The sequence below is a fragment of the Saccostrea echinata genome, unplaced genomic scaffold (genome assembly GCF_033153115.1).
Source record: "Saccostrea echinata isolate AGI-Se365-2 ecotype Australia unplaced genomic scaffold, CSIRO_AGI_Sech_v1 ptg000042l, whole genome shotgun sequence".
NCBI classification, from domain to species: domain Eukaryota; kingdom Metazoa; phylum Mollusca; class Bivalvia; order Ostreida; family Ostreidae; genus Saccostrea; species Saccostrea echinata.
In genome coordinates, this window is record NW_026889791.1 from 1,523,617 (window position 1) to 1,534,351 (window position 10,735).

A 10,735-nucleotide genomic window follows, 5' to 3' on the forward strand; every position below is an offset into this window, starting at 1 on the left:
GCACAATCCACACCAGACTGGACAACACAAACCACACCAGACTGCAGTGAGGTCACACATCACACATCAGACCAGAACAAGACTAAGAACAACTGCCAAAGTCAACAGTCAGTGAGAGATCAAGACAACAGAGATTTGACTGCAACCCCTGATCCTGCTAGTTCAAAAGACCCAAAAGAAAAGGTAAAAAAAAAATATTTTTGTTATTTTTTCTTTATGTTTTTTTTTCTTTGGCTAGATAGGTTGATTTTCCCCATTCAAAAAGCATTCTTCATAGAACATGTGACTGTGATTTAGAATAGATTAATTGGTTACAATTTGCAGAGAAAAAGTGAAATACAATTCATATTTGAAGGCAGGTTTATTGATTATCACCCTAAAAATCATTTAATTATGAAAAATTATTTGAATTTTTTATTTATTTAGGGGGGGGGGGGGGGTATATATATAAAAGGAAATTGAGACACATCAATGTTTGAACCTAAATTTGCAATTGAATTCTTTTTTTTTCAAACTGTTTATTTTTATTTTTAAGGAAAACTCAGTTAGAAGGCAGATTTTTCCAGCCGAAAAGAACACAGCAAATCAGGTATGTTAGAAAATAAACTCAGTAATATGTCAAGTTGTTTAGGTATCGACATGATCAATTGCAATTAGGGCTAAATTGTTTGTATTTTTTTGTTTTTTTTAAAAATTGGAGAAATCATGATCACAGCAAAATATTACTCTTTGCTTTTTTTCCCTTTTCATTGAAAATTAATTAAAAAAAATTGATTGTTAATTTTCCATATCATACAAGAATTCTGAATTCTTTTGTATGTGTTATATTGTACCAATGATACATCATACTCTTTTCTGTTCAGAATTAGCACTAAATAAGAACTCATGAAAAGTAAAAATACCATAAGTAGAGTAATTCATATTGAAAGAAAAAATGAGAAGAGTCTATCATTGTTAGTGTTTATTCACAAAAATTTTTGTTTGTGTTGTAGGATTGCCAGAGATGTTCTACTCTCGAACAGGAATTGGAAAATGTGAAGGAGAAATTGAGCCAAGCTGAACGTAGAGTGCAAGAATTACTGGATGAGAAACATGGTGTAAACACAGGTAATAAAGCAGCTTATACCTGCATTTAATTTGTGTTATTTTTATATTTTTATTATAATCATCTGATGTGCTGTTTTCCATCTATAATGCTTGGATTATCAAATGAAAAAAAAAATTAGGTATGAGAATGATTTTTTTTTTGGGGGGGGGGGGTCTTGGGGGGATATAATCATTCATTGTAGTATGTATAGACAAATATTACATCTCTCTCCCTTTTGAAAGAAACCAATACACCCAGTTTTATTGATGAATGATATCAAATTCCCTGTCGAGGTAATCCTATTGAAAAGGGATTAATTTTCAAAACTGATCTCTACTTCTCCATTTTTCTTTTAGGCAGTTCAACATACAGTCATCAGAATGATGGAAAACCAAGGGCTGGAGTTTTACCACCAGATGTTGCAGAAGCACATCATGTAAGTAATGTAATGTAATAAATGTAGAAAATGTTATTTGCTTATTAAGCATGTCAAGTTGATTTCACGTCTGAGTAATTTAAATGCAATAGGATTGCAAATAACATTTAAAACGTTGAGAATTGTGTGGGTCCTTTACTTTACTTTAAACTTTACTCACCCACATTAATATTAGGGGGCCAACTATTTTCTTTCAATCATATGATGATCTCTAAGAAGTATACTTTACTGTCCAAAGTCTTCATGTTTATAGCTTTTCCTATATTGAAGACATAAACAAGAAGTTTGATAGGGGATCCTAATAAGTACTTTTTTTTCAGATGATGGAGTTGATGCCAAAGTCCAGTGTCTATCTGTACCCCAAAGACATGAGGATTGTGTCGAAAAAACCCTCTGGTTGCAGAAAGGCGAGGTTTCTGCTGTCAGTCTTTTACACAAACGAAGAATTGGTCAATGCAGGAAACATCACTGGAGCAAACGAAAAGAAGGGATTGGACAAGCGTGTCATTGACGCTATTTTAGGTAAGAATGTTTTCTATTTCGTACTCCTAGATTATGAGGTCTCATTCTAGAATATCAGCATATCTAATGAATTCATCTGGTTCTATTTCAATGTATGTTCTATGGGTGATGCCTCCCCCCCCCCCCCCCCAAAAAAAAAAAAAAAAGAATTTGTGGAGTTTTTAAATTTACATAGTAAAGTAACTTACCTAAGAACCCCCTTCCAAGAAAACGGAGATCCCTGTTAAGTTTGAAGAGTCACACGTATGAATCTTAAGAAGTGAAGAAAAGATTATACTGTAATCCCCCAAGAATTGGGTTTCCATTTTTGGTAAAGGATTTAAGGACTAAGGTCCTAGTACATCAGTGCAATATAGCAGTATAAGATATTTGTGATTCAGATTATAGTACCTTTACATGAACATTTTCAAGAATTCTTACATATCATAAGGTTGTTACTTATTGTCTACGGAAATATATCAGTTGTTCAATTTCACATTCTGAGGCACCCTAGTATACTACTATGTATACTACAATATTTTGCTATTGTTTAATTTCCAAATTCTTCCCCTGTCATTTGAACACATCTCAATGCTACCATCACTTGTGATCCATACCAACAAATCAATTGTTTATTAGTTACTTATATTCCAAATTGCATAGCATTAAATCAGAAAGTCTGAACATTACCAGTCATTTCTTTTGTGTATGCACATGATCTTACCAATTATATCAATACACCATGCCTTCTAACCCTAAAACGTTTCATTTAGATGAGTAGTTTCTGAGAACAGAAACTTTGCTTTGGGGAACATATGTATGCATACAAGTATATTATTTTTTTCAGTTGCTCAGGAGTACTGTTCAAAGATGATTTTTTTTTTATTCTGTTAAATTGTATTACAGATTATGCTGTAGTGAAATCTGATGATAAACTTTGCGACCTGAAGTTAGCTCTTCGTAATAAAGTGAGTTCCCTCGTGTTCGCTACGCAGAAGAAGCAGCAAAAGCAGACGGATGATGATTGAGACTGTGTAAATGTGACGGAAGATGGCTGACAGACTTTCAGTTCCAAAATACTGGTTAAGCGTGAGGAAATTTTAAATGTGACGGAAGATGGCTAACAGACTTTCAGTTCCAAAATACTGGTTAAGCTTGAGGAAATTTTAAATGTGACAGAAGATGGCTGACAGACTTTCAGTTCCAAAATACTGGTTAAGCGTGAGGAAATTTATCGCATCTAGAACATTGACTATGCCAACAGTTTGTTATTTTAAATTTATCAAAAATTTATGTATACCATACATTGTTACAAATGATAAAACATTGTTATTAATATATAGTATATGCCTGTTTAATAGTCGCTTTTCAATCATAATAGTAGCTTTTTTCCATTTTAATGCATGAAATTTGACAAGTGATATTATGTATACCATTGTTTTTGGTTATTAATCATGTTAATAGTAGCTAAATTAGTTGCATAACCAAATTGAATTAACTAAGGATTTTATTTATATATTTATGAAGATATCACACTTCTTTTTAAAGTGTGATTGAAAGCTGCATTCAAGAACCTGTTAAACATGTTTTTCACATTTTTTGTACTTTTCTAGGCACTGCATTGTATTATTTTAAGCTTTTTAATATACTTTTTGTCTATCATTCTTGTACTTTTATTGAAATACAAAATGTATTTTTTTTTGTATTTTTCAAAATGTATTGTTTTTAGATTTTTTCTTGAAAATGTATTATTTCTGCATCTTTTCTCTCCTAAATAATATTTTGATACAAAATTAATACATTTTATATTTTTTCCCTATTTTAATTTTCAAGGTGGTCCAAATAATACAAAAATAATAGATAGATTGATACAAAATTAATACATTTTATATTTTTTTCCTATTTTAATTTTCAAGGTGGTCCAAATGATACAAAAATAATAGATTGATACAAAATTAATACATTTTATATTGTTTTCCTATTTTAATTTTCAAGGTGCTCCAAATAATACAAAAATAATAGGTCAATACAAAATTAATACATTTTATATTTTTTTCCTATTTTAATTTTCAAGGTGGTCCAAATAATACAAAAATAATAGGTCAATACAAAATTAATACATTTTATATTTTTTTCCTATTTTAATTTTCAAGGTGCTCCAAATAATACAAAAATAATAGGTTGATACAAAATTAATACATCTTATATTATTTTTGTATTTTTTAGTTGTTCTCAAAATTGTATTGTTTTTGTACTTTGGATAAGGATTTAATACAGAAAAAATACAAGAGTACAGAAAAAATACACCATGTGTATTATTTTTGTATTTTTACTGAGAAATAAAGTATATTAAAAATATTTTTTTTTCTGTTTCATTTCTAAGAAAGTGTATTATTTTTTACCTAATTTGGAACCAAGATTAAGAAGGTTCCAAATTTGGTCATTAAAAATATACTTTTTTTGTATTATTTTAGTATTTTTTTTTTGTATTATTTTCATATTAATTTTCGATATGGGAAAACTTAACTGGGTCGAAAAATTTCCAGAACAAAGTACCATTACTTGCCTGCCTGTTGTACTATAACTCCTCCAACCTTACAATATTCTATAATCATTGCTTTCATGCGATACCCCCCAGTGGATTGATGGTTTCTTTTCCAAATTATATGCACTTTCTAAAAAGAATGAATTTGTCAATTTATAAAATTTAGTATTACAAGTTAATAAAGACAGTAAAACAATGTTAACAACATTTATATGCAAATGAACCTCTGTACAAATCACTTATAAAGGATTGACAACTTGTATGGAATATATCGAATACCCTTAATTTTGACATTTGGAAACCCAGCATTAAGGCCAAACAAAAAATATGTGTGGTTCTGGTTACACCTCCAAAAAAATAGGAAAGGTGGGTAGGGATTTTTTTTTTTTTTTTTTTTTTTTTTTTTTTTAACAAAATGATTTTCTAAATTTTTCCAAATAATACCTATTTCTTTTCGTTAGCATAAGTGAACTATTTTATGTGTAGAGTGTTAGATATGTTTTCTCTTAAGCATATGGATTAGATATGTGCTTTAATGTGTGAACAAAATGTCTTGGGTATTTAAACAGTTGTTTGCTGATTCTATTCATTCGAGTTCATACTCATCCAGAAAATACAATGTTTGAAGAAAATCAGCATGAGCAAATTGAATTATTTAACTGTTATTTGGATATTATATTTTCTTTTTTAGAATGTTAAGTTTTTACGAAGATGATAAGTGCTGTCCTTGTTTTTAAAGGATGATATTAATTTCAGAATTGTATATTATAAGTAAAATTAATGGATATCTTAAGCATTATACATTAAATCTTAAATATAGATCATGATTTCTCCATCGGAATCTGCTGCGGAAGTCTTTATACAGGTATATAAAATCTAAAATTGTATATTATAGAATGCGAAAAAACAGAAATATTTTGTGAAGAGCTGAGTGTATAAATCATAACTAATAAATGTTTTGTTTATTTTGAATTCAGTCTTTTCCAACTATGGTTCAGAAAAGAAATGTTTTATTTGTGGATGAACAGAGTGAAGGAGAAAATAAGTGGCATTTCGATGTGGTGTGAAATATACTAGTCAACATTGGTAGGGGAACCCTAGTTATGAATATGAAACAAATATTTTTAAATCAACAAGATGTGTTTGTGAAACACTGATGCCCCCGTATGGCATCTTATGGCGAAGGTTAAAGTTTCTCAAATGCAAGTCAAAATCCAGGCCAAAAGATAAAAAATGTTAAATTTGAAAGCCCTAGCTGCAACTGTTCAAAAGTTATGGCAAAGGTTAAAGTTTTTTAAAAGTAAGTAAAACATCAAGGTCAAAGTTGTTGGTATCCAAAGAAAGGTCTTATTACAAGGATTACATATGTGAAGTATGAAAGCCCTAGCTCCAACCGTTCAAAAGTTATTGCCAAGGTTAAAGTTTTTCAAAAGTAGGTCAAACTCTAAGGTCAAGGTCAAAAGGCCATAGTTGTTGGTATTCAAAGAAAGGCCTTGTCACAAAGAATACACATGTGAAGTTCGAAACCCCAAGCACCAACTGTTCAGAAGTTATGGTCAAGGTTAAAGTCTCATAAAATTTTGCAAAAGTGGGTCAAACTCCAACGTCAAGGTCAAAAGGTCAAATATGATGGTACCAAAAGAAAGGTCTTGTCGCAAAGAACACACATGTGAAATATGAAAGTCATAGCTCCAACCAATCAAAAGTTATGGGCAAGGTTAAAATTGACAACAGACAGATAGACAAACAGATAAACAGACAAACAGATAAACAGACAAACAGACAGACAGGACAAAAACAATATACCCTCCGGATCTTTCGATCCGGGGGCATAAAAATAATGAAAACACAATCTTTTCTTTTTGTAAAAAATAAAGTCCAAGGTGAACATCCTTTTGTTTAAAATCAGTGTTTATAAATGAAATTAATTACTTTTATCCAGAATAGTTCTTATTTTACTTAATAATAAATTTTGAACGATAAACTAGAAAACGGACATAAGAGTTCTGCTAAGAGCTGTCAGAGGAAAAGAATGTGACACTATTCTTTGTACAGTAATGTTTAAAACAAAATAAATCACTTAAGCAAGATGACATAGAATCATTCAAATTCGTCAGAATTACAAATATTTAATATTATTAAAATTTTAAAACCTTTCATGAAACCTTTTTGCCTCATTGAAGACTTCATACTTCCAAGCTCATTTCTCATATATATTTGTGTTTTGCAAGTTGACTTTATTCAGGTGAAATCAGCAGTCTTCTTTTTCACGTTTCCTCATGAACTGTTTTTATTTCCTACTTTCGGTTTAAAAGAAACGATCCTGATATAAATTATTTAATAATTTACAAGTTAATCTATCTTACACATTTGGGCTAATTCTTGCGTAATCAATGCAATCAAATAAATGTTTTCTCATGTTATCTTCCCTCTAACTCCAAAAAACGTTACCTGGCCAGCTGTCTGTGTGCTTTCAAGCGAGAAGTGATTTCCTATCCTGACTTCACACCTTTGCGTGCATTAATAATAAAGGGACTAATCAGCATGCACTTGTTATAAACCAGCTGTAAACAGAGCAACTAACTGAATCTCGCCACTCTTGGGCATATTTATTTAATTTTGGCAACCAAAAAACAAACAAACAAAAAACATGGCGCTGGAAAAAGGTATACTGCCGTGCCATGCTAGCTTGCTTTAGATTTAACACCATCAAACACTTGCACTACGTGTTGAAACGATTTTTGCATGGAGGTCGCCATTGCTGGAACTAAAACTAATACCGAAGTGGATGACGGAAATCACAGAAAATTACGGAAAATAAATATGAAAATTGCCGAAAAAAAGTTAAGGGTCGGGGATCTAAAATAGGGACGGTCGGGTAACGGGAACCACACATATTTTTTTATTTGGCCTAATAATATTCCATACATGATTGAGCTGTCACCTGATGAACCTTTAATTCTTTTCAATTTTTTATATGCTTTATATGTATATGAATTATAAGAGTAAATGTAAGTCCAAAAACTTATTTTGTGACATCAATTTCATACCTATATTTGAGTTGCCTTTTTGAGGATATACCAGGTAGATTATTCAAAGTCGATGTACATGTAGTCTTACATGCTGCAGTTCTCTTGTACTTTAGCTATAAAATAAATTTTAATGTATACAATTGTGTAAGATGAAAGAATATTTCAAACACTGCATGAAACAGACCAAAACTTTAACCAAAATATCCTCTATAACATGCTCTCTAAAGTGAAGAGTATGGTCATATAATTGCAGTCATATGAATTTTGTTCAATGATAAATGCAGAGAGAATTTGCAGAATATATAAAGAAAGTCTTATTGTTGGGATTGGGAAATAAGCAGGTCTAGTACAATCTCTTAATTTAGCTATATAGCTTGAAATAGCTATAGAGCTTTATTAAGCTATTCAAAATAGCTTGATTTAGCTATTTATATGCAGTTTTTCACAAAAATTATTTTGGTAAGAAATAGACAAAAAGTGGCATGTATTTGACCATTCATATATGTGCTTTGGGCTATCGAAACAACGAGCAAAATCAAAGATATCTCCAACTTTGCAACTTTTGAATACTTTTAAGCAAAAGATAAATTTCTATTATTTGAGTAACTGTCCACTACCTTGTGTGCATTGAGGCATGGATAAGTATGATTGCTTCTCATTGTACTGAATTATTACCAATCAATTATCTTCTTGACCATAACTGGCCTCCTTTATAATTTCATTGAAGAAGTAACTGTATCAATTGCGCATGTAGCCTAAAAACTTTTAGAACTTTGAGTACAAAGTCTCTTTTGTTTCTATTTTCCTAATTATCTCCCCTTGTTTAAGGGTCACAACCCTATATAGTTTTAGTATAAACAGAAGCCCTTGGCCCAAGGATACCCTGTGACAAATTTGACAATAATTGGCCAAAGGGTTCTTGAGTTATGGCTCATATTCTAAAAAGTTTACACTCACTGCACAAATGGCCATAGCATTAGCTCTTTGGGCCTTTGGCTCAGAAGAGCTAAAAATGAACCTCTTACATTGATTTTTGGTTGATATTTTTTACAGTTTTTTTATGAACAATGTACAGTATTTTCACCCAAATTCCAGTATTTTGAGGACTGCTGTACAGTATTTGGGCCTAAAAATTATTACATGAATGCAAGGAGATTTTAATGAGTGAGTTTTATAATGCATCAATTTCAGATGAGTTCAAGGTTGAGTATCATCACTGCACCAAGGTGCGACTTTTTGTGCATGCTGAGAAAAGTACATATATTTAAGAAAAACTTATATAAAATAGCTAAATTAAGCTATTCTGAATAGCTTAATAAAGCTTTATAGCTAAATCAAAAGATTGTACTGGACCTGATAAGTGCTTTCAAACATTGAATACTTAAAAAACTAGACCCACTGACATGCAACAGCTTAATTTCTGTTGATAAATGAAGCGTATTCTGAACAAATTATATACCCAAACAAAGGTGATGCTGTCACAAGATGACGTTCGTACCCATCTCGCATCTGACACTTACACTACTCCTCCTTAATCAGCTGGTAATAGCATCATTATCCTCGAATTCAAGAAAAATCTGTTAATAAATTAGTTATAATGATGATAACAAAACTATTCTAATCAGATACAAATGTATAATATAAGACTTCTATTTCACCCAAGAATACCCAAGAAACACGCAGCACAGTTAAGACTGCAGTAAGGAGGCGGGGCCTAATCTATACGGGTAATGCTTACTATGACATCACACAAAAATATAAGGTCTTCAAATTACCACAAAATGAAATAATTTGCTATTTTAAACTTATGAATAGCTTTAAACTACATCAATACTAACTAGTGCATGCATTATTGTCGTTGGTTAAATCCCACATAGCAATATATAAACAATTCACTGATCGCAATGCACTTGTCAATGTGACGTCATATCGGAAAATTTGACGCAGTTTGTATGCAGTGAGAGGCGGATCAAGTTATATTTATACAATGAAAAATGTATTTTGTAATTAAATAAAATATAAATTGTAGATATATAAGAGGCCATTAACTTGTATGCAATGTCTGTTTTATGATTTTATTCATATACTTCCCGTACATTCCCTAGACAAGCGATACTGTCGTATATTTGTATGCAGATTCATTGAAGGGTAATGGAAGGGTCGTAATAAATCGATATATTGCAAGGGCATACCCTCAGTGAATTATGACAAGCTTTTACACATAAACTCAAGAAGTATGAAGATATTTGAAAAGTGCTGCGAACCTGTTGAAATCTTGCAGAGGAATTAATTATATCTATATTTAATGTACTTGACCAGCAAAATATTCAACATACGGTCTAACAAATGTAATTTTAGCAAGTAGATAGTAGAATTTATATAGGTTCGCAGCACTTTTCACAAACAACAAAAAGTGTTGAAAATAATTATATGTTAAACTTAGATTTTTAACTCGGTTATGCCCTTGCAATATTAGAATTTATAGATGACCTCAGTACTGCAGGTATATTTGCTAAAATCAGGTGACTGCCACATCACGTGACAAGTCTTAATAAGAAATCTAATCGTCCTCAACATTTAGTTTTCAACCACATTGCATTTGTCCGATAATAGTAAAGTCCTAAAAAGAAATGCCCATCCTTGTAAAGAATGTATTTTCTATCTAAAAAATTCGCCGATATTTCCATTTGGCACCTTAACTGTGCTGCGCAGGTGACATTCTCTGACTTGTTTACCTGTACTTCGATCGAAATTCTCCTCCTACTTGCTCGCACCCAAGCTTTTATGACACTCAATTTATCCATCGTAAGTCAGAGAACCCTTCGGCTTTGTGCAACTGCTTAAACTTTCCTTATACGCTTTGTGTAAACCATAAACATGCATAACCCAATACACATCTTGCACATAGGCACTCCCCAGCTTAATTGTTAAAAAATATATATCTACTATACTATAAACATATATGTTTATAGTATAGTAGATATATATTTTTTAACAATTAAGCTGGGGAGTGCCTATGATCTTGCATCTCCATGTGTGAGGTACCCGGAAGTTAATATTATCGAAAAATCTCGCGAGTCACGTGACGAGACTTACAGACCCTAATGCAGCCCGAATTTGCTTGGTTCCAATGA

General features: G+C 31.4%; 1 long non-coding RNA gene across 1 annotated transcript; it reads right to left on the reverse strand.

Moving 5' to 3' along the window:
- Nucleotides 1-7,629: 7,629 nt before the first annotated feature.
- On the reverse strand, nucleotides 7,630-10,464 carry LOC133201162 (uncharacterized). The gene is made up of 3 exons (XR_009723058.1): nucleotides 10,337-10,464; nucleotides 9,061-9,178; nucleotides 7,630-7,714 (listed from the first exon to the last, which is right to left on the reverse strand). It is a non-coding gene; the product is annotated as an uncharacterized LOC133201162 (long non-coding RNA).
- Between the last annotated feature and the right edge of the window lie 271 nt (nucleotides 10,465-10,735).